Below are 21812 nucleotides of genomic sequence, written 5' to 3' on the forward strand. Positions count from 1 at the left end.
AAATGCTGGAAACTGGGGAGGGAACTCTCCTCTCCTTTGTTCTCAGTTACTGCCCATGCGCTAATTAATGATGAAATTTTACTGCTTACACTACTAAGGGACATAGATATGCAAAAATTTTGCCTACAGGGCTTGATAAAGACATTACAAGACTATATCATGAGTAATTAGGATAAAACATATAATTGAGAAGATGCTCATCAAGTGAACATACTCCAACAAGTACGCCAAGACTTATATGAGTTTAAGAGTATGACTAGGCATAAGTGGCCAAATTAAGTTTGGCAGACAATTTAAATTATGTTATTTCCTAATTGTGAAATGCTTGACTTTGTATTTTTCTTTTCCCACACATGTGTGTGTACATGTGTTTTTGTACACGTAAACAGGAGATCAGTATACATGATTTGCTTTCAGTGAGGATTAGAGCCTTCTGGGGATTATTCCTGAATATTAAGGAAAAAAATCTATGGGTCTTGCAGACATCTTGGAGAGGAGAAGGTGATAAGACATCACAATATAGCCAGGAGTTCTCCAGAATACAGAAGCTATATCAATCTGCTAACAAAAATCTGGAAACTACTGCAGCGATTTTTTTCCCAAGGCAAAACACATTTTCTCTCTCCTATTTCCCCTCCACAATACACGTTCTTGTGAATTTGCCCATGCCTGGTGTTACAACAAAAGAATGGAAGTAATTTTTCAGGTCACACTGCCTCCCATGAGATGTCCCAGCCACCTGAAAGCAGTAGTGCTTTACTCTTGGGTTCATGTGTGTCCTTGTAGAAAACATGGACATGCCAGTGGATGGTGACTCCAGTATCACACTTGAAAATGGAGCATACTTTCAGTTGGAAGATACAGGCCTTAATCAGTGACAATTGTAATATCAGCAGTGTTTCAGAAAACTTTATAATAAGCTCCACTTATGGAAAAAAATGCAGAAAATCACCCAAAAGGGCCAACGATGCAGAAAGAAGGAGACTGTCAAAACCTGGAAGGAGAAGGGTGCTTATCAGGTGGCTGCGCTTAAAGAAGGGGTAAGGCAATCCTAACAAGAATCAGGTGATCTGAAATGTCCTATCCAATTATTCTCTTGATGGAGACTGGAATTGTCTATTCTTGATAGACCCTTCCCCTTCTCTTTCCTTCATTTCCCCTGCTACCTCTCCTAAATATGTTGTGCCCATGGTTTTGGAATACTTGTGGAGTGCATGTAGGCTTTGTCCTCCTGCTGTGCACACTATCCAGTGAGGATGTGGCCTGGAGCTCAGGCTGAGGGTGACAAACTGGAAATTGTGAGGAAACCTTTCAGCTGGCAGTGGAAGGAGAATGTTCTGTCACAGTGCCTGAAGGAAGGTAGGCAGGCAGGGAAGGGTCTTACAAACAGCCATAGCAGGTACTGGGTAATGTAAAGTTAAAGTGCAGAGGTGCAAATGGACTTCTGGCATTAGTAGACATGGCAGGAGTTCTGCAAACATGTTACTTGTCCTGCCCAGTATCTTTGCAGAAATAAGCCACAGAGCTCCCCTATAGGTTCCCCTGCAAGATGTGAAATGCCTGAGCTTTACCAGGTTATTTTCATCTAAAAGCTTTTTCAGATATTAAAGGTTCAGTTTTAGTTTTTCATTTGGACATGCCAGTGTGTGATTCAAGATTACCATGCTTTTCATGGCAAGTCAAAAACGTTTCACATCTTATTGTATAGCAGGAAATACTGAGAATATTCAGAAAGACTAAGTTAAGATTTTGAGACAAACTTGTATTTGGTGTTTTCAAACTTTTTAATATTGCTGTAGCAAGAAGCAGTTGGTTTAATACAGCATCCTTTGGGGATGAAGAAGCACACTCTCCTGCTGCCACTTGACACCTGAGTCATATAAACAGGTTTTTGTCTGAGATGGGAATTTAGCAGACAAAGGTGCTAACGTATTTGACTAGCAACGTTTAAATCTTTATGGTTGATAGGAGACCTCTTTAGTCTTTGTAATGAGGTCACACGTCATACGGTGATGTAATTTTAAAAGGACTGAAAGCCCAGAGAGACAATACATTACTTTGTAAGTTTGTCATTGTTTGGTCATTCACTGACATAAACACATGTTAGTTAAGATAATTGATTGTATTTAAATATACAAGCCAAGATACTGCAATTTCAATTTACTGTATGTCCTGAAATAAATTTAATTTCGTGTCAATGATACCAACATACTTGTTTGTTGCTCATGTAGTAGAAAACTACAATGTAACTGATGTGTTGAAGTTTCATATATTAAAGGTATAACTATGCAGTTTATTCTAAAGCTGTGTGAGAATCACATTTTCATTCTTCACCATGCTTTGCTAGTCAAGTGTTTTGCAACAAAGGGAAAAATAGACAATTATTTAGATATTTTCTGTGTAAAACTACAAAAGCCATTGCAGAAAATTCTTGGTGATATGAAAACTTTCAAGATACTTCTCTGCTCTGGAATATCACTTCTTACAGGACTAGAGGACTGGTTACTGTTTTGCTGTCAGACACAGACTCCTAAAACTGCTTGAGGCACAAGATTAAATGGTTGGGCCTAGGAAACAAAATTCTATCCATTTGCAAAACATTTATGAAAAAGACCAGCAATTCCAGAGTAGTCATTGGAAAAAAGGAGGCAGGAGCCTTGTGCATGCTGCACCTTGCACTGACAGAGTGGCTGAGCAGAGGTGGCTGGACCACCAGGTCTGATCTTCGTGCTGGTGAAATGAAATTACTCCAGGCCACAGTGAGAGATACGATGCTAACAAAACCATAGTTCTGTCAGTATGAACTGCATCTACATCTGAGGCCTCTGCTGGCACATCTCTGCTGGGTAAAAATTACACCTCTAACCCAATTAACCTTTCAGGGAGAAGTCTTGCAGCACAGAGACTGCCAAGATAACTCACTGCTCTGTGCCTTTCATGCACTGAAAGAAATAACCTCCAGGTTATCCACTCCAGGGACTGTCATTTCTGAAAGATGTCGCTCACCCGGGATCTTCGGTCATATATTTGTAATTGTAATTTTAAGATACTCAGCCACTCTCTTGTCTCACAGCTTTAAGAAAAGGCAGCCTCAGATGTCCCAGTATGTTTTATGGTGTAAACTACGGTCTAAATCTATCCTTATTTATTTTCAGGGTTATTTCAAGTGATGGTGGTATTTTGGTAGGAATATTTCAAGTTAGGATGGTATTTGGCAAACTGGATTCCTGGACAATGCGACTGTCAATTCTTGCCTTTTGGTCTGCGCTTTCTTATTTCTTAACACTAAGTTCTCACTAGTGTATACTTTATGCTTCTTGCTTTCTTAAACAGGAGTAGCTAGCTGAAATGTCAGGCATTATTTGTAATGGGGAAATACCACACAGCTCAGTAGGAGAGGTCTTTTGTTTCTTTTATTTATTTTTTACTCCTCCATCCAAACATCCCTTGGGTAGCTAATTCCCTCACCTCATGAGGTGGTTTCAGCTGCAGCTGTACTGACCAGCACTGATGAAAATTTGTGCAAAATAAAGAGCTGCAAGGCTTGACTGGCTGATAGACTGGAAAATGAAGGTTTTTTGAAGACCCACAGGTATCATGGGAACCATTAACTGCAAGCTATCTTCCCTAAACCTATGACTTGCAAAGTGCTCTTACTCTGGAATGAATAAATGCACATTTTTACCCCAGAAGGGGCTCCTTTTCTTCATAAGTGTTTAAGGCAATCATCTGAAAACTATTTTCCCCCACTTTTTCCCTTTCTTGGGAACTGAAGCACATATAGTGTTAGACTGCAACAGCAGAGCAATGATAGGGTTTCCCTGTGTTCTGCAAGCAGCCATTTTTCAGAGCTGGAATAACTTAGAAGCCTCATTCCCCATCAGCAGAAACTTGTGGAATATATTCTCTAGGGGTGAAAACCCATCCTTTGGGTGGAAGTTCCTGAATGAGCTGCAGCACCTGATGCTGCTGGAGCAGAGAGAGAGGGAAAGGGCTCACACGGGAGTGGGGCAGGGCAGAGCAGCATGTGAGGTGTGAAGGTGGGGACAGATAGGCCAGAGTGAACTGGTGGCAAGGGCTGCTAAACTCTGTCCACCCAGTCAGGCCAAAGTCTGCATGTGCTTGTGAGTGGCAGCTGTTGGCACAGCTCCCTCCACAGCTGGGCTTCAAATGGATCCAGCCTCCAGGCTGGCCAGGGTGTCCTGCAGGCCAAACTCACTTCTCAGAACAGGCAGGCTTGACAAGTGCTTCTGTTTATGAATAAGGGACAAGGCAGAACGACCTGTGTCAGAACAGTTTGTTGTATTTTTTGAATCTTTTAGTTGCAATGTAAAAATTGTGATTTCTGGGCTGGGATGATTAGGAAGTTTTCAACCATTCCTCATGCATTTTATCCACTTTTTTCCCTTCTGTCTGCCCTCACTGCTCACATTACAAGCTCTCAGAGGCCGGGGCTGCCTCTTTACCCGTGTCTGTGCAAAGCGCTCATTGCAACCGAGCTCTGTCGAGGCCTTTGGATCCTGCTGTTACGCCTATAATAATTCACAACGCCCAGGGCTACGCACCGCAAACGCGCCGCTCCTCCATCCCCGCGTTCCTGCGGCTGCCGCATCTCGGCGCACCCGCGGGAAACTTTTGGTTACGAAGGCACACCCAGCCGGCCCCGGGCGGCGGGGGCAGCGGCGCCCGGAGAGCACGGCCCCTTTAAATTCCAGCTGTGCGGCGGGGGGCAGCACCGCTGGCGGCGCGGCGCGGGGCTGGGGCTGGGGCCGGGGCCGGTGCGCGGCGGCGGAGAGCAGCCGGGGCGGAGGGGAACAGCGCTGCGCCCGGGGAGGCAGCGGCTCCGGCGCCGCGGTGCCTCGCGGAGGCGGAGAGGATGAGGATGGCTTCTGGCTTTTTTTTTTGCCTCCTCGCGACGATTTCCATAGTAACCTGATCGAGCGGTGCAATTTCGGAAAAACTGGGGTGGCTTTATTATCATCTTTTTCCTCCCCGATTTTTTCCCCCGCTTCATCGCACCGCTCCCCGAGGAGTGCCGGCCGGCAGGTAAGGTGCCCCGAGCCCGCGGGGGTGTTTCTGCGCCGCCGAACTTCCCAGGGCGACAGCGGCCGGGCCGGGGTCCTGCCCGCGGGGCTCCGCCGTGCGCGGCCGTGGGCAGCACCAGGGGCCGGGGCCGCACGTCGGGGCGGGGTGCCGCGGGACCGGGGAGCCCGGCGGGGGGTTACCCCCCGAGGAGGCCGCCGAGCTCTTTTTACCCTCTTTGTTTGCTTGCTCCCGGAGAGGGTTTTATTCTTCCCTTTGTTTCTCCCTCCTTTTCTTCTCAACCCCCCCGCCCGCCCCTTCATCGCTCCCCTGCCTGGTTTGCTTCCTTGATCATCTTTCCTTCCTCCTCCCTTTTGTGAGGGTGAGAAATCGCACGCGCTTAACCTTAAAATCTGCGGCGAGCGAGGACACAGCCGGCTGCCCGCTCCGCTCCCGGTACCTGCGGCATCCCGCTCGTCCCCTGCCCCGGGCCGTGCCCCCCGCCCGGAGTGCCCGCAGCCTCTGTAGCTCCCGCTGGGGCGGGCAGGGGACCGCCCTCGCCCGTCGCGCCGGAGAGGAGAGGGGCAGAGCGGCCGAAAGCATCCCCCAAGCCGGTGTCACGGTCTGGGTCCCCGAGAGGCAGAAAGCACATCGTGGAAACCTGTGAGCAGGTTAGTCTAGAAGCTTCTCCCTCCATGACCTGCTCCTTGCCCACCTGCCTGTGCCTGTCCGGAGAACTTGGGGATGGGGGCACATCTTGCCACTGCGTCGGCGTTGGGTTGGCAAGGATGCTGATGGCCCCGTGGGTCCTGAACCAGCCAGCCCTGCTCCACTGCCTTCTCGTGCAGCTGTACATTTTCTCCCCTCCCTGGGTGGGCAGCACGGGGAAGGCCCCAGCAGGTTTGGGTTAGGTGCTGAGGACAGTCCAATTGTGATCATGATTGGTTGGTAGTGCCATTGCTCTTGCCGGGTGGTAGTTGTTCACCAAGCAGGTAAAACTTACTGTTGCTTGCCATCTTCCCTACTTCTCTGGTTTCATCCTGAAATGGTGTTTTTGACACTGACTACATTATATTTTTTGAGGGGGGGGTGAGTTGGGGCGGGTAGGAAGAGGGGAGTGTTTGTCAATTTTTACATCATTTTGCACTGAGCACAATGAATAGATTAGTCTGCTCAAGGCTTTTTGTTTCTGTCATAAGTGATCAATAATCATCTGCTGGTAAGATGATCTTATTACAGAAAAAGCCAAAGTGCACGCTGAGAACAGCTGAAATACAAGGTCAATAACTCTTGGGTTATCAACAGTAAACCTGGTTTGCATATTTGAAGATGACGTATTTCTTTCAAAGTAAAGGCAACTTCAAGCCTTTGATGAGCTTTATTTTCTGTGCAAAGCGGTCAACGTGGAAAACAAGCCTTGCTTCGGAGTAGTCTAGTCTACTCATCCTTAAATATCCCCGGACCTCATTTAATCTTTCTCTTTAGTGAAGGTGGATGGGAATTGCAGCCCCCTTAGGTAAGAAGAGTTTTTGTAGCCCCCGATACAAAGGTTGGTTTGTTCCTAGTGCCCAGCAACTGCTACAGGCTTTCCAGACACAAAAGAAAGGCGTAGTCTGTGGCCTGAAGATCGTGCATGCTAAAAAGGCAGTCAGCTGGAGGGTATCACAGATCAACAGCCAGCTCCGCCGCCGCCGCCTGGTGACTGGCTTCGCTCCGGGAGATGTGACAGCCCGGTGACAGGGCAGCGGTGCCGAGGGGCCGCTGGTGGCCCGGGGAGGACTGCCATAACCTTCGGGTCAAGCTGGGCTATGAGGAGCCGGGGCTGCCGGAGAGGGAGCCTGGACAGGAGGAAGCGCTGGGGGCAGGTGAGGCAGCCTTTGCAGAGGAGCACTGGATTACACCACCCAAGCAGGGGAATGAAATAGGAAAAGGGAGCAGGGCAGATAATCGGCAGGGGAAGAGGTTATGCGGGGACTCAGAGCCTAACATAAAAAGCTTGAAGTAATGAGTTTAATCTAAGAAATCTAGTTCTTAAATTGTATGTGCTTGCCAATTAGCTAACCATTCTGCAACTCAGAATGGAATTCAGATTGTATCTTGGTAAATGTATTGACTCTGAAGTGCTGCAAGGAGAAAAATCATTCTTTCCTCTTTCCCCTACTGTGGGCTTTAAATATATGAAAAAATATCAGATCTGAGAATTGAGGAACCTTTTAATATACTTACTTTCCCGAGTTCACACACTATCTAGCCTAGACTACCACAGTTAAAATCAAAAACTCCTATGGTAATATGACTTCAGGGGGCCAAATTCAGAACAGTTGAAGGGCTTTTTACCAGTGAATATTGCCATGCATTGTGAGGAGGGGTCACCATCAGTCACAGAATGGATTAAAGTATAGGAGATGTGAGGCTGTTACCTTGCAGGGAGAAAAGCACTTACAGGATATTGAGGGAACCCATGGCCCTCTTGGGGTCCTCTAATGAACACTTAAACGTTACATGTGTATAAAAAAGAGTTGCAGCATAACCTTTATTCTCCTGTAATGGGGAATGTGTTCATGTATGTATTAGTTTATGTGTGTCATAACAGCTTTCAAAATGGCTGAATGATATTGATTCAACTAAAAATACTATGGGAGAATAGCTGAAATTAGTTTGAATTTCAGTTTGAGAAAATTGTAAAAACAATGTCAGTTTTACATCACTGGACAGCTAGCTGCAGTAATTCATAGGAACCAACAGAAGCCTTCATAAAGCTATTGTTTTATCCAGCTTTTACTGGTATGGACTTAGGAAAAGTAGGCATGAGTCTATGCCAGAAATTGCCACCGAGATCAGCACCCTGGGCAAGAATATTTACAGCTGTGTTTCAGAGTCTGGGAATGTTTGCTTTAGATGGCTGGCAGTGCTGTGCTTTATACTGCAGAGGATCAAAAATTCATTATGTTTGATTGGTAACACAGGGATGTAATAATACAGAGTTTCTCATTTTCTTGGGGAAGTGTTATCTAATTTGTGCTACATTTTACATTTATGTTCCACATTGAGATGGATCAGAGGTGTATGGCTGGGAGATGTGTAGCCGGGTTTTTTAGCAGAGAATCTGACTTGCACTGATGCATATGCATTTTTCTGTACTAACCTCCTTGTGGTATTGCCTGCATGTGCTGATGAAATAATCTGCCTGAGAGCTGTTAGAATTTGTATGTAAGGAGCTGGTTTGTTTATATGTAGATCAGTTATTACTGCAAAGATAAATCCATGCATGGAAAATTGTTATCACAGATGGATGCTGGCTTCTGCAAACTGGGCCTCTTTAGGATAAACTTCATGTATCATGTCAGAGAAATAAGTAAGATGGGGCAAAACCACTACTGAGTTTTTTATTACGTTCTGCTTATGCCAATCAGTATAATACACATTGCAAGGGCCTGATACTATGCTTGCCATGAAAAGTCTTGGGATTTTGTCTGTGTCAAATGAGACCCACATTCTCGCTGTCTGCCTGACAACTGTTATAAGAAATACCATAGTAAAATTTCCTTGCAGAAACACTTTGTAAAATATGTAATTTGTATTGGTACTTGCTCTATGTTTTGTTTGTGCTCTAGTGTTTCTTTTCTGCTCTTGAAAATGACTGCATACAAATAACACCTTGCAGTTGTATTTTTTCCACTTCTGTATCTATATTTAGAATTGTATCTATTTAATTGAGAGACAAATGTTCATCTGTTAGCCCAAAAAAGACAGATAGGATAATGGGAGCATGAGATGTCCACTCTTCTCAACTGGACATTAGCAGACCAGGATTCAGCTTTGAGTCCCATCTCTGAGCATTCCCAAGGCTCCCCAGTCCTTGTTTCTGGTTTCAGTCCCCTGGATTTGGGCTACCTTGAAGCATCACAGAAACCCTGTGCAGGACAGAAGCATTTAAAAAGTCAGTCCTCCTTCTGACGGAGCTTCTTGGTCCTCACTAGCTTCTTGGAGCACTGGTTCACGTGGCTGTCTGCATGCAAATCAGGTGTCCTGTGGGGACAGTGTTGGATGGCGCAAGCACTAATGCTCCCTTCTGTGTAAGTGCATCAGGACACTCTATGCAAAAAAGGCTTTTCCCAGGGATTTGCCTGAAATGGAGCCAGTGGGTCTTGAGATCCTCTAAGCTTTGGCTGTTAATTTTTGTGGATGGAGATGGTCAGGTCTCCCAGGAATGGGCTGGTGAATGTCACTTACTGCAATGACTGGTTCACAGTGTTTGAGTGGAGTCTGCAGAACTAAAGTCAGGCTCGTGGCTCCACAGAGCAAATGTGTTCCACATCCAGACACGTACGTTGGGAGACGTATTTCAAATGAGACAGCAGTGTCCTTCTAGACTAATTCCAGCAGACAGAAAGGAAATGTGAGCAAGAAAAATAAGGTCACAGTCACACCATTATGTCACGATCTCTGGTGACTTTCCATCTCTGCACTTAATTTAAACAATAATAATTGCATTCTGTTACATCACAATGCAGCCATGACTGTTTGGTTTACTTGTACTGCAGCAGTAGGTGCTAATCTCTAATTTGAAAGCAGTGGTCCCAGTTGATTCTTGGAGGGTAGCCCTCTGATGATACCTTTTAGATGGAAGCACTGCAAATAATTGAGAAGTTAACTGAATGTTGGTGAGTAATAATGTTAATAAAGCAAGTTAATATTTATACCGAACCAGAAAAATATTTACATAAAGTTAAAAAAAGCCTAAGCACTACTAAAAATTGTAAGAGAATTCTTGACTGTGAGCTGTCAGAAAAAGTAGCAATTGTTGTTTCCCCAGATTTTAATCAATCTTCTGTCAGTGTCAAATAGAAAATACGATTTTTTTTTTATTTGGAACCATGCTCATAGAGAAATAAAATGTGATCCTGGAGTCCTTTTAAGCGGGATGTCCTGCAGTGTACTAAATAATTTGATTTAGAGGGGAAATATATCAAATATGTTTACATGTCATAAAAAAGGAGACATTTTTCATATTAGATTTATTACATATACATATATATCTTCTACATATCTTCTTTGTGGAAAATGTGCTGCTTCTCTCTGTGTTACTGACATTTTCATTAAGAAGATGATAGATGCTACTTGAAACAAAATATTTGGCTGAAGACTAGCAGAATCATTGTTTTAGGTTTGGGAAGAAATATCTTCCATAAGGAAGATGCTACAATCTGTTAATGAAGCATTAATTAAGTTTACAGTTACAAATATGAAATTATGGTGCAATTACCTTTTTCAGGAGTCATTATTGTATTAAGGGTTCTGTTTTGGAAATGTTCCTTTTCCTCAAATGTGTGTAACATGTAACTTTTTCTGGCCAATTTGTTCATTTCCACTTTGTTTTTAAATAGATGTCCATGTATTTCTTTGTGTTAAAAAAAAAGCCAATCCTAGGTAACATGGCAGCTTGGAAGAGCATGTCAAAACCAAAATTGTTTATTTGTTCACTATGAACAATTCTGTTTACTGCAGATGAATGGGTTTCATGGTAAAACTCCAGCTGGACTATAATACTTTCATCCGTGGACTATGTCCTAATGTGTTTTTATTAAGCTTTAAAAATCAATAAAGCAGGGGGAAGTACATTAAATTGGCAAAAGTTAAAATAATGTTGAGGAACTGGCAGTTAAAAACTGTTGATGGAACAGCTGATGAATTTGCAGAAGAGCCTAAGATGATAAGGGTTGTTACAATCTATTTAAAACCATTGTGAATTCATGCAGTATTGCTCTTCTGGAGGCAGCAAATCCACATATCCTTACAGAAAGTCTTGACTCACAACAAAGCTGATTAGTCATCTAAGACACCAAAATAGTTAAAGCAAGAGTCAGTATGTCTTGGAATATACACTGGAGAATTGATGCAGTTATTTGAAGGCGTTTCAGCATGCATAAGGCACTGAGTTGCACTATAAACTATTAGGCAGTATGGAACTCCAGTAAAATCACAATTATTTCATTGTAAGCTTTAGCTGCTATCATACATTTTGGGGGATTATTTCTTTAAGATATATGTGAGAAAACTGAGAGGTATCATTTTGAAGAATGTAAGAAAGGGGTAACTGCATGTAGGAATTGTCTCAGTAAAAGTGAAATCAAGTAAAATATGTCATGTCTGCACTGATGCACACACCAGTCGTAGGGAAAAAACCTAGCAGTTACTTAGTCTGAAGCAGTAATAAATGAACTAGGCTGTTACTTTAGAGGGCCCGGGAGGAATTTATCTTCTGTGGCTAGAAAACACTGTTTATGTAACCTGTTGTCCTTTCTCTTGAGTATCAAAGCAGTCCAGTGGTTCTGTGTCACCATGATGCAGAGGTAATCAAAGCAAATCTTCAGAGGTTGTCACAACATTGTCATTATTTTGGCAGAGCATTGGAGATAATTTCAACAAAGAGGCAAAGAAGCTCTGCATTGATAAGTAGGTTTCAGTCTGGAGAGCTGGGTAAAAATAAACAGTTCCAAGTGGTCCAATACCAGTTTAAAACCATCCTGCTGAGATTTTTATTGTTAGTAGAATACAGTGCCCAGATCATGAATTACTTCTAAATAAAAGCAACGTCCGTTTAGCTTTTTTCTCCCTCCCTGTATCCAACACTAACACTCCTACAATCTGTGCTAAGGCCCACAGAGGAGAAGGCAGTGATTGGAGACAGCCAGCATGGCTTCACCAAGAGCAAGTCCTGCCTGAGGAGCCTTCTGTGATGGAGTGATGGAGTGACTGCATCTGTGGACAGGAGAAGGGCTACAGATAGTGTTTAAATGGACTTCTGTAAAGGCTTTGGTGCAGTCACCCAAAACATCCTACTCCCTAAATTGAAGAGAAATGGATGTCATGAATTGTCTCTTAGGTGGATGAGGAATTGGTTGGATGTCACATCCAGAGGGTGGTGGTCAGCAGCTCAGTATCCCAATGGAGGTCAGTGACAGGGGCTGTCCCTCAGGGCTCTGCACTGGGACCAGCACAGGTTGATATCTCATCAGTGACAAAGGCTGTGGGACTGAGTGCACCCTCAGCAGCTTTGCAGAGAACACCAAGCTGAGTGGGGCAGCTGACACAGCTGAGGGATTGGAGCTGGAGAAATCAGGCCATGGGCCCCTCATGAGGTTCAACAGGGCCAAGGTGCTGCACCTGAGTTGGGCAACCCCCAGTAAAAGCTGAGAGATGGAGGGATTGAGAGCAGCCCTGCTGAGAAGGAGTCTGGGATACTGGCAGATGAAAAGCTGGATGTAACTGGAAAGCCAGTTGTATTCTGGGCTGCAACAAACACAGCGTGGCCAGCAGGATGAGGGAGGGGCTTCTGCCCCTCTACCCTGCCATAGTCCTTCATGGTACCACATGGATCGCTGCATCCACCTCTGGAGTCCCCAGCATAAGAAAGACATAGACCTGTTGGAGGGGTCTGCAGGAGGGCCATGAGGTGATCAGAGGGATGGAGCACCTCATGTATGAAAACAGACTGAGCTGGGGCTGTCAGACTGGAGAAAGCTCCACAGACACCTTATTGTGGCTTTTAAGTACCTCAAGTGACCTACAAGAAAGATGGAAACAGATTCTTTAGCAGGGCTTGTGTGATAGGACAAACGGTAATGGCTTTAAAATAAAGGAGGGTAGATTTAGATTGGACATAAAGATGACATTTTTTACAAGGGTGGTAGACACTGGAACAGGTTGCTCACAAGGATGGTAGATTTCCCATTGTCAGAAAGTGCTCAGCACATTCTGAACCGAAAGACATTTTAGTTAGTTTTTAATAACTAGCTAAAAGGAGTTGAAAGAAAGGGCTTCTATAACAAGTTACTGTAAGTGTAGTACAAGGACTGTACATGCTCATACATGTTAGCAGTTTCTCACCCTGTGTTATTAATAAACAGATAAAGACAAAATGACAGTCTGCATCACTCAGCTAGGTTTGGCTGGTAAATGGAAAAGTGTTATGGGAGTCTTGCATGTGATAGTGGCACTAAAAAAGATGCAAGTGAGCATTTGAGCCTAATGTTGACACACTATTAGTTTGGATGACAGTGTACTACTAACATTTAAATCCACATTTTCTGTAGTGCCTTTTAAATGATGCTTGTGTCCTTGTGATTATTTTGTTATCTGTAGCTGCTCATTTTCATGGAGTCGGTTTTTAAACACTGACTTTTACACTGAGTCAGTTTTGACTAAAGCTCTGTAATTTGTTTTTTAAAGGTCTACTACATCAGAAACAAAACATAAATTTCCTTATTTACAATAAGTTGACTGTAAGATAATTTTCTGTGATCTCATCCATAGAAGAATCAATTCTTGCTACATTCTAACCCATGTCCTTGCTGTTCATTTTGTATGCTTTGATAGGAAATTAAACTCAAATACCTTTGATTTATATTTTCATTTGGGGGGAATTGACAAATATCTCAGTTGTAAGAGAACTTTCAGGTTCTACACCAAATACTGTATCCTTTCCATGCATAGCATATTGCAAATAGTTTGACTTATGGGCAAAAACCAAAGCTCCTTAAGTTATCGTTTGGATGCAAAATAACCAATTTGGGGACAACTGGCTGACTATGTTGAAAGCACTATCATATTCTGTGGTCATTTGGGGTATTTCCTTTGTTTATTTCTTAATTTTTTAATTTATTATTTGTAATCTGCCATAGAAAGGTAGGCAACCATACTGGTTACGCACACTGAATAACTGATGGCTTAAATGTTGAACAGCGAAGTAGTTAACACCTTTCAATCTAAGTAAAGTAAAATCAGTTTCCCTAGTTATTAAGGATCACTGCAAGAATTTGCTAGCATCAATAACATGATTAAAGACCAGATCAACATCAGGTGTGGGTCCTTGAAATTCCCAAGTGTACAAATTTACAAGCACTTTTTAAAGCATATAGAATGATATAGCTAAAGGCTGTTGTTGGCAATCTGCTCCGCCCTAGCTTACTCATCCTCTGCTCATGCTGATGAAAACTTCAGTGCAGTAACTTCATGGCACATAATTCAATGATGTTAAAATAGGATAATTTATTCCCTTCTCTCTCACATTTTATTTCTTTGTATTAAATAAATTTCAGGCTTGGAAGTAACAAGGGAGTTGAGTTCGTGACTTGAATATAGCTGAGATTTACCTGCAGATTGTTGCCAGTCCCATCACATGCTCCTTCCATTTTCAAACTGCTGTTCTGTCTACTAATATCACATTAGTTTTTCATGCAAAGATTTTTAGGCTCTGAGTTCCAATATTTTTCATTTTATGATGATCAGTCAATGAGTGCAAGTCAAATCCTGATTTATTCCAGCCATTAGGCGGCACAGATTCTTGGGTATTTGAACTGCGAGCACTACATTTGCCAGAAGCAGATGCTTCTCATGTTCCACCATGCATATTTTGTGATTTTCACTCAATCAGAGCCACAGAACTGGTATGTCCTTCCTTGAAGAATGAGAGGGGTGAGCAAGGTTTCTCTCAGGAGGGAGACAGAGGTGGCCTCAGGAGGTCCAACACACTGTCCCTTACAGATAGAGTGATCCTAGACTAAAGTAATAATGGCCTTCAGCATCATCTCTTCGCTCAGTCTCTTTCTCTTGTAGGATGTGGACTACCTGGCAGTTTCTCTGTAGCCCCAGTAGGAGAGTTACACATGACAGAACACTAAATGAAGCTTGGTGTTAGGTTCCTTCCTGCTGCTTCCTTGTTGCACAGGCACACAGGATTTCCAGCGTGTGCCACCAAATACTGCATAGGCTAATGCTGGCCTAAGGTTAACTCAGTTATTAAAATGCATATGCACTGCTGATAAAATTAGCACTATAAATCCTGACATTAATTTGCTGAAAATGTGTAGCACATTTTGAGAAGAAAAATGGAAAAACTGAAAAATGCATTTTCAGAAGCAGTGAGTAACGGAAAGTCAAAGAGGGCCCAAGATGTTTGTTTCTTTTTTAAGCCCACTTCCCCAAATTGTTGAATAATAGTGTGTGTTTGAAAAACATGAATGCCCATTCCTAGCTGTACATGTGTGTATTAGCTCCTGTGTGTACCCATGCTATTTTGGGGGCAGAGAGGACAGAACCAGTTCTGAGGTGCTTGAGGCATGATCCTCCTTCAACCCAGCCCTCTCATCCATGTCTCCTGTGAGATGAAATGACCAATAGTGTTAAGTGACCTGTGCTACCACTTTCCAGTTTGAGATCCTGAAATAGATTTTCCGTGTGTCTGATGTGAAAATCCTGACAGTGCCCTACAACCTTTTGCCTGAAGCATGCAGGAGAGCAAATAGCAGATATGGAGGCACTGGAGTTTAAGGCAGAAGAAATCTGTCTGCAAAGCACCAGAACGTGCAACTTTCCACATGGCATAAAAATGTCCTCCCCTGACAGATTTCTGGAGTTGGCCAAAGTAATCATAAAATGTACATCCTGCTGCACATAAAATGTGGAGGGCTTTCCCATCCAGGGCAACATGAGTAACTCCCCAACAGAGGAGTATTTAGCAATAAGGTTAACAGACTCAATACAATACAATAAGGCCAGAAGTTTTAAGGAGACTTGTTTCGGACTTATATATCACAGACTTATCTGTGGTTTTGAATATAAGTTGTCATCTGAGAGTATTCACCAGGACACTAGTCTGGATATAATCAGAGGTCAGATCTTTTTTTTATCTGCCTGCTAAAATCAAAGATGTTCAGCACAAGTTGCTACTCTTGAAGAGTAGTTATAAATTTATCTATTTCTTTAATTCAGCAAAGCGTGTGTTCAGTAGAGTGGAGTTAAACCTAATGAGGAACCTGCAAGCTCAGTCTGTCCAACCAGCCATGATGTGCCAGAGGGCAGAGATTCTCCTGACTGAGGTGTACAGGTGTTTAAATCTCACTGGTGGGGTTTTTTTCCCTAATTTCTAACATAATCGCTTAATGGAGTTTGAGAAATACTTTCTGAGTAAACACAGTAGCCTTTGTTTTCACTGCTGGAAGGACAACTTGGGAAAAATCTTGGTTCTGTAAATACGAGTAATGATGTTAGAAATTTGCTTAGTATCATGAAGACAGTTTAGGGAGAATTAAAAAAACATCTGTGTTAGAAATGAAAAAGATGTATTATACCAATAGGTTCATTCTACCTTGTGGGAAAGAACAGAAGAAAAAATATCTAAGTTCTATTTTTACCCTTTGGTACCTTTCCTTATTGATATGGAAATGCTTTTGAAATTTTTCAAATACTGCTTTATATTTTCTAGAAAAGTAGAGAACATACAGGGACAATGTCTGCTTTCCTCTCTTTGCTTTTCTTTGTTTTTTTTTTTTTTTTTTTTTTTTTTCCCAGTGAATACGATAGAGCACACATTCAGAGAGGGATTATTTTGTCCTGGTTCCATCCCAGCCCAATATATATATTTTTTTTTTACTGAAGATTTCTGCAGCCCTTGAGATAGTAATTTTAATTAATGGCCCAATTATTAAGAATATACCCACTCAGAGAAGCATTCTAAACACAATTGTAAAGGTTAATTGTTCAGATATAATTAGAGCCATACTCTATCCTGGAAAGTGCTTGTGAATTTCTACAGTCACATTATTTAAATCATTTAAATCTATCTTGGATTAATGCCATTATCTCTAAAATCAAAATCTCCTCCATACACCTTTGTTATTCTCTTGCTTATGATATTTTTGTTGTGTTATGCTGTCAGTGTCTTCAAGGTAATAGTGAAACTGGTCTTCTAATCTTTAAACAAACAAACAAAAAAACCCAGGCAAACTCTTTAGAGGAGAAATGAAACAGTAGCTTCTCTCTAGTGGTCATTCCCTTCAGACTTTGGAACAGAAGGCAGAGCTTTTTTTCTATGCAGCAGTTTCCTGAAGATTAACTGCAAAATAATTACTACTTTTCAGTTGTGTGAATAAGTGAGACACGAGGCAAGAATAGTTGGAGGGGTGTTGAAAGACAGGGAGGAGGTGATGGTGTTAACGGAAAGAAGTGGGTGGCAAAAGCACATTAAAGACCCTGGGATATTAACCTTCGACCTGCACATGTTGTTTATTTCATTCTTGATTAATGTTTTTAAAATTTAGAAGGAAAGGCACCTTTTGGCCTTTTAAATGATGCACACCTTCAACAGTAAAACACTTCTCTTTGTTTTGTTTTTGTATTGGAAAGGGGAAAATCAAATTACACTATTCAGGCTCACAGCATTTGACTGCATTTATAGCAGTAGTTGATGGCCTCTTATTTGGAGCCTGTGTGGTTTCATTGGGAGAGCAACACATGCTGCATTCATCCAGAGGATTAAATGAATTCTCTGAATTAGGAGGAGGTGACCTTGTCAAGCACAATATGTTTGGAGATGTGAGGTATTGGTTCTCCTTGCTTTTTAGGGAATTTTGGTGTTCAGGCTTTTTTTTTTCTTTCCTTTTTTTTTTTTTTTAATTTTTGAAGTTTGTAGGCTGGCTTGTTCACATTCCCTTTCTTATTTATGCTTTTGTGTGAGTACTGACAGTATTATTCTTATCATGATAAAATGTCAATGTCTTCCAGATACTAGTGAAACCAGTGTTTTATCCTTTAAAAAACAAACAATGGGTATTAGACAAAATTCTGCTTCTGCCACACCAGTAGGGTCCTCCTGCTTCCCAATGGAAACTGCTTGCAAGAATCCAGTTTGGCTTATAAACCTTCAGTCATGCATTGAGAAAGGCTGGTTCTAGCATGGATGAATTGGGCTAAGCGCTGCTCTGCTGACAGTCTCCTTATATTTCACATTTTAACTCACAGTAATAGGTAAATTGTCATCTTTGTATGTGACCTGGTCATATTTCCAGATCAGAATCAGTGTGATCAGTGCAATGTACTTGATATGGTATTTTACATGACCCTCTTAAAAAAAAAAAAAAAAATCGAATTCCCACTTAAACGTGATATTAAAGAACAGGTTTTTTTAGGTTGTTAAAGGTCTTTGGGTACCAGGTTCCCATTGAATTGTAGAGGTCTCTGCTGTAGCTGTGAAATTCAAGGATATTGAAGGAGAAACAATCCCCATTTTCATCCAATCCTTAATCCAAATTTCTTTTAGCAATACAGCATAACAATATATAGATACTGTTTTACTATAGATGTTCCTCTTGCATTACATGACTGTCTCCTACATATGCACCTACAATGAGCTTTGGTTTTTTAGTTGTAGTCTTTAGTCTGTTTGCATAGTATGCAGTTTTATTTCTGTAAACATCAGATATTCATATCTGTTATTTATGTAAATTTTTCTGTCTGCTATAGATTTGCAATCTTTGCATATTCTCTATTGAACTTTGATTATGCTGTTTGTAAAACATAGACAAGAATTTAAAGCCCATTCCTCGTGATGAAGCAATATCTTGCTTCTCAGAAGTATGCTTAATCTTTTAATTTTATCAGAGGTGGAATTTAAATAAATACATCTGCAAGGCTATCTGAATGAGGTTGTTTTTGTTTCTTAAGGGCCTTTCAGTAAACGTAGTATGACTGAAAAGAGCTGCTGTGTGTGGGAGTAGTGTTTGAACTGCTGATTGCTGCCAAAGGTTACTGGAGTGAAGAAAAATGAATCCTTCAAGGCAATTAAAAGTAATATAATTGATGAAACAGAAGCTGCTAATCCCTTCCAGTTTCATATAATTTAAGATTTAGGGCATCATGCCAGAGACATAAGCTGCAGAGAAGGTGAAAGGCAGTGCTAAAAGTTTTGTACAAATGGTGTGTCTTCTGGGGAAGAAGGAGTACCAGGAGCATATCACACTAATGCTCTGCACACTCTGGTGGCTTCCTGTTCGATTAAGAATACATTCTGAGGTCCTGATCCTGCTGTTCTTAATGGACCAGGGTCTGTTTGGAGACTACCCTTGCATTTTCAGCCAGGATGCTCAGGTTTAACAAAGATGCTGCTGTGATTACAGCACAGTGTGAAGCTGGGAGCCAAAGGCTGAGAATACTTCAAGCACAGCTTGAGCGACCAGCAGAAGTGAGAGTGAGCCTGGGCCTGCTTATGGCACATTGTGAAGACCAGAATTTTCCCTATACATCTTCCCTCAGTGGAGAGATCCAAATTAGTTTAATTCTCATAACAGGAAAGAAGAGAAAAGAGGAAAAGGGTGAAGGAGTAGGATAAAAAAAACATGGCAGTAAAAAAAAGCCAGGGGAATGCGTGTGCTGTTCTGGAAAGCAGGCTGATTTAAAAAAAAAAGTTAAACTTTCTGCTATAAATTAAAATAATTTTCATCCTAACAACCTTAAAATAGACATATTTCCTATCTTTCTTAAAAAAAACCTCTGATTTTTATCCATTTTGGTTTTTTTCTTTTAAGATGAGACTTGCACGTTTCCTCATTTCAAATATCAGGATCAGGTTTCTGTGCTCTCACAAAAGTGCATGTTAACTACTGGGGAGTTGAAGTGTCATCACTTTAGGTCTGCTTATACCAGTGTGGTTTCTGTGTTAGCAAAGAAAGATTTAAGGGGGAAGAACAGCTGAACCCAGAGGGTGGAGCATTCCATTGGCAGAAACTGTTGCTGTCCTAAGCAGGTCAGTTGAACTTTTAATATAGAGAATTTTTAGCTTACTGTGCCACAACCAGAGCTTGGTTCTGTAACATTTTGTACTATGCTTCTACTTTATATTTACACAGAGTCAAAAAAAGGATCAGGTTAGGTATGTCCATGTAATTGGTAAATGTCCATATAAATCAATCTTGGCTCTCTGTAGATTTGTTGCTGTAGAAGGAATTCAGCATAAGATAGTGGATGCAACTGCCTCACTCCCTGTGCCAGGTCAGAGGGACGTGGACATCGAAGTCACTTTCAGCTTCTTAAATGTTATGTATTTTCACACTCAAAGAAGCAGGCTTACAGAGCAAAGCAGGATTTTTTCTCTAAAATTCAGCACATTTTTACTATAGCTATAGCTAATCTATGAGGGAATTAATGCTGTGGGAAGCAGGTATTTATATTGCTGTCCTTTTGTGCAGAGTGTGCTTCTCCTGTAATATAGGGGTTCATGGAATCTAAAATGTCTTTAGTTATATCATCTGTGGTTTTTTGAGGTTTCCCAAAATAAGAGAAAAAACTCACATGGTGTTCATCTTTATAATGATCTCTTCTCTTACCCATTTTCTTTAACGAATTTCTCTAGGCACACAAACAGGTCAAGGCCAATACATCATATGTAAAAATAGACCTCAAAGCAGAAGTTTGCAAAATTCTTTTCATTCTCATCCATCTCCAATCTGACCATCACCCACAATCTTTTCTCTACGAAGGATATCTCATGTTGTGGGGATATGGGCTGCACCTTTAGCCTCTGATCCTCAGGTAGTGATGTATTAGCTCCAGCGCTGCGGTGCCAAATTGGTACTTGTTGGCCATTCACATCCCTGGAAGGTCATGCTGTCTCTGGACAGCTGCAGGACTGGGTACCTGAGTCCTTCAGAGGAGAGCAGGCACCATCCTGCAGCAAGGCTCCTGCAGTGTCACTGGGTGGGTGCCAGCTCAGGGCTGTGTCACACGGAGCCATGGTGTGAGCTCAGGTTTGCTGTACAGCCTGTGCCAGCGCTGCTCCCTGCTGCTGCCTGTGCAGCTTCACTCTGACCCTCTCTTCTCTCCCTGTCTGCTCCCTGGGACATCCCTGTGTGCTGCACCTCACTTCCATGAATATAACAGGAATCTGATTTTCCAGTTCCAGGCAGTTGCACTGATTGTGGGCAAATAACTTTTTTTGAAGGCAATCTTCCTAGAAACCTGCCTGGAAAGATGTGCAAGCACTCTTGGCCGAGGTCAAATGAGGTTCATTTTTTCCTCTTGTTGTAGCTCCCTGTGCGGCAGTGGCAAAAGTCAGGGACAGAACAGTGAGGCACTATGAGGAAAATACTCTTTACTTAATGCATGCTGAGCTAAATGCTGGAAGCTGTTACCTGTGATAATACCTGGAGCACAGAGGTTGCATCAGGTTCTCACAGCAGTGCTGTGTCCCAGGGAACCCACTATCCAGCCTTTCACAGAGATACCAAAGTAACAATGATCTCATGAATAGGTGGAGAAGGCAATGGGGTAAATAGAGGGAGAGAGGTTAAGCTGGGACACAGGAAGAGAGAGAAATGGTCTTCTGCTGGCAGAGGATATACCACACCAACTACTCATTGTATAAGGGAATGAGACAAAAGAACTGACAGAATGAATGGTGTCTGTTTTTAGCAGAAAGGAAATTGCTTCCGCATCTTTTACACAAGCAGGGGAGGGCTATACATCTTTGTTTAAAATGAAGGATTCAATCTAGCTATCCAGATCAGCCAAAATGCCAGTAGGTTTCATGGATATCTTCAGAGATAGATAGACTTGGAGATGTCATACCTGTGTCCTTTCTGTGATACCCAGTAATGTCCTGGCAGCTGCAGATGTTCTTCTGTAAACTCTGAGGATCGTGGGGGGGCCATGAGAGACTCAGGAGAGGGTGTCAGTTCCCTGCCTGGGTCATGTAAGGCCTGAACTTCCCTCTGGGACAGCAGCACTAGGTCTCATTTGCAGTGATGTGATGGAGCAAGGCAGGGGGCAGATCCCCAGCCAATCTGGATTTCAGTCTCAGAGGTGACAGTGCTGACTGTGTGCACCAAAGTTGTTATCTTGCTACCATTACAACGTGGCACGTCCTCTTCAGTCCAGGCACTCCATGCCTGGTGTGCAATGCTCAGCAATTGCTCTAACAAGATTCACTTTTATTTTATTCTTGTATTATCTATTGT

At 42.3% G+C, this 21812-nt stretch overlaps 1 protein-coding gene across 4 annotated transcripts in view; it reads left to right on the forward strand.

The window, feature by feature from the left end:
* Positions 1-4827: 4827 nt before the first annotated feature.
* The window catches only part of NAV3 (neuron navigator 3), a 507738-nt gene continuing 490753 nt past the window's right edge, over positions 4828-21812 (forward strand). For 2 of the 4 annotated variants that reach the window (XM_054271027.1, XM_054271063.1), the window contains exon 1: positions 4828-5046. The gene's annotated coding sequence lies outside the window, so the exon portion shown is untranslated. Of the gene's footprint in view, positions 5047-5563; positions 5694-6837; positions 6888-21812 lie in introns of those variants that run through there. The other 2 variants (XM_054271035.1, XM_054271054.1) reach the window with 2 other exon arrangements.

The sequence above is a fragment of the Melozone crissalis genome, unplaced genomic scaffold (assembly GCF_028551555.1).
Source record: "Melozone crissalis strain CALT ecotype California unplaced genomic scaffold, PUWL_Pcris_2 ptg000004l_1, whole genome shotgun sequence".
NCBI classification, from domain to species: Eukaryota; Metazoa; Chordata; class Aves; order Passeriformes; family Passerellidae; genus Melozone; species Melozone crissalis.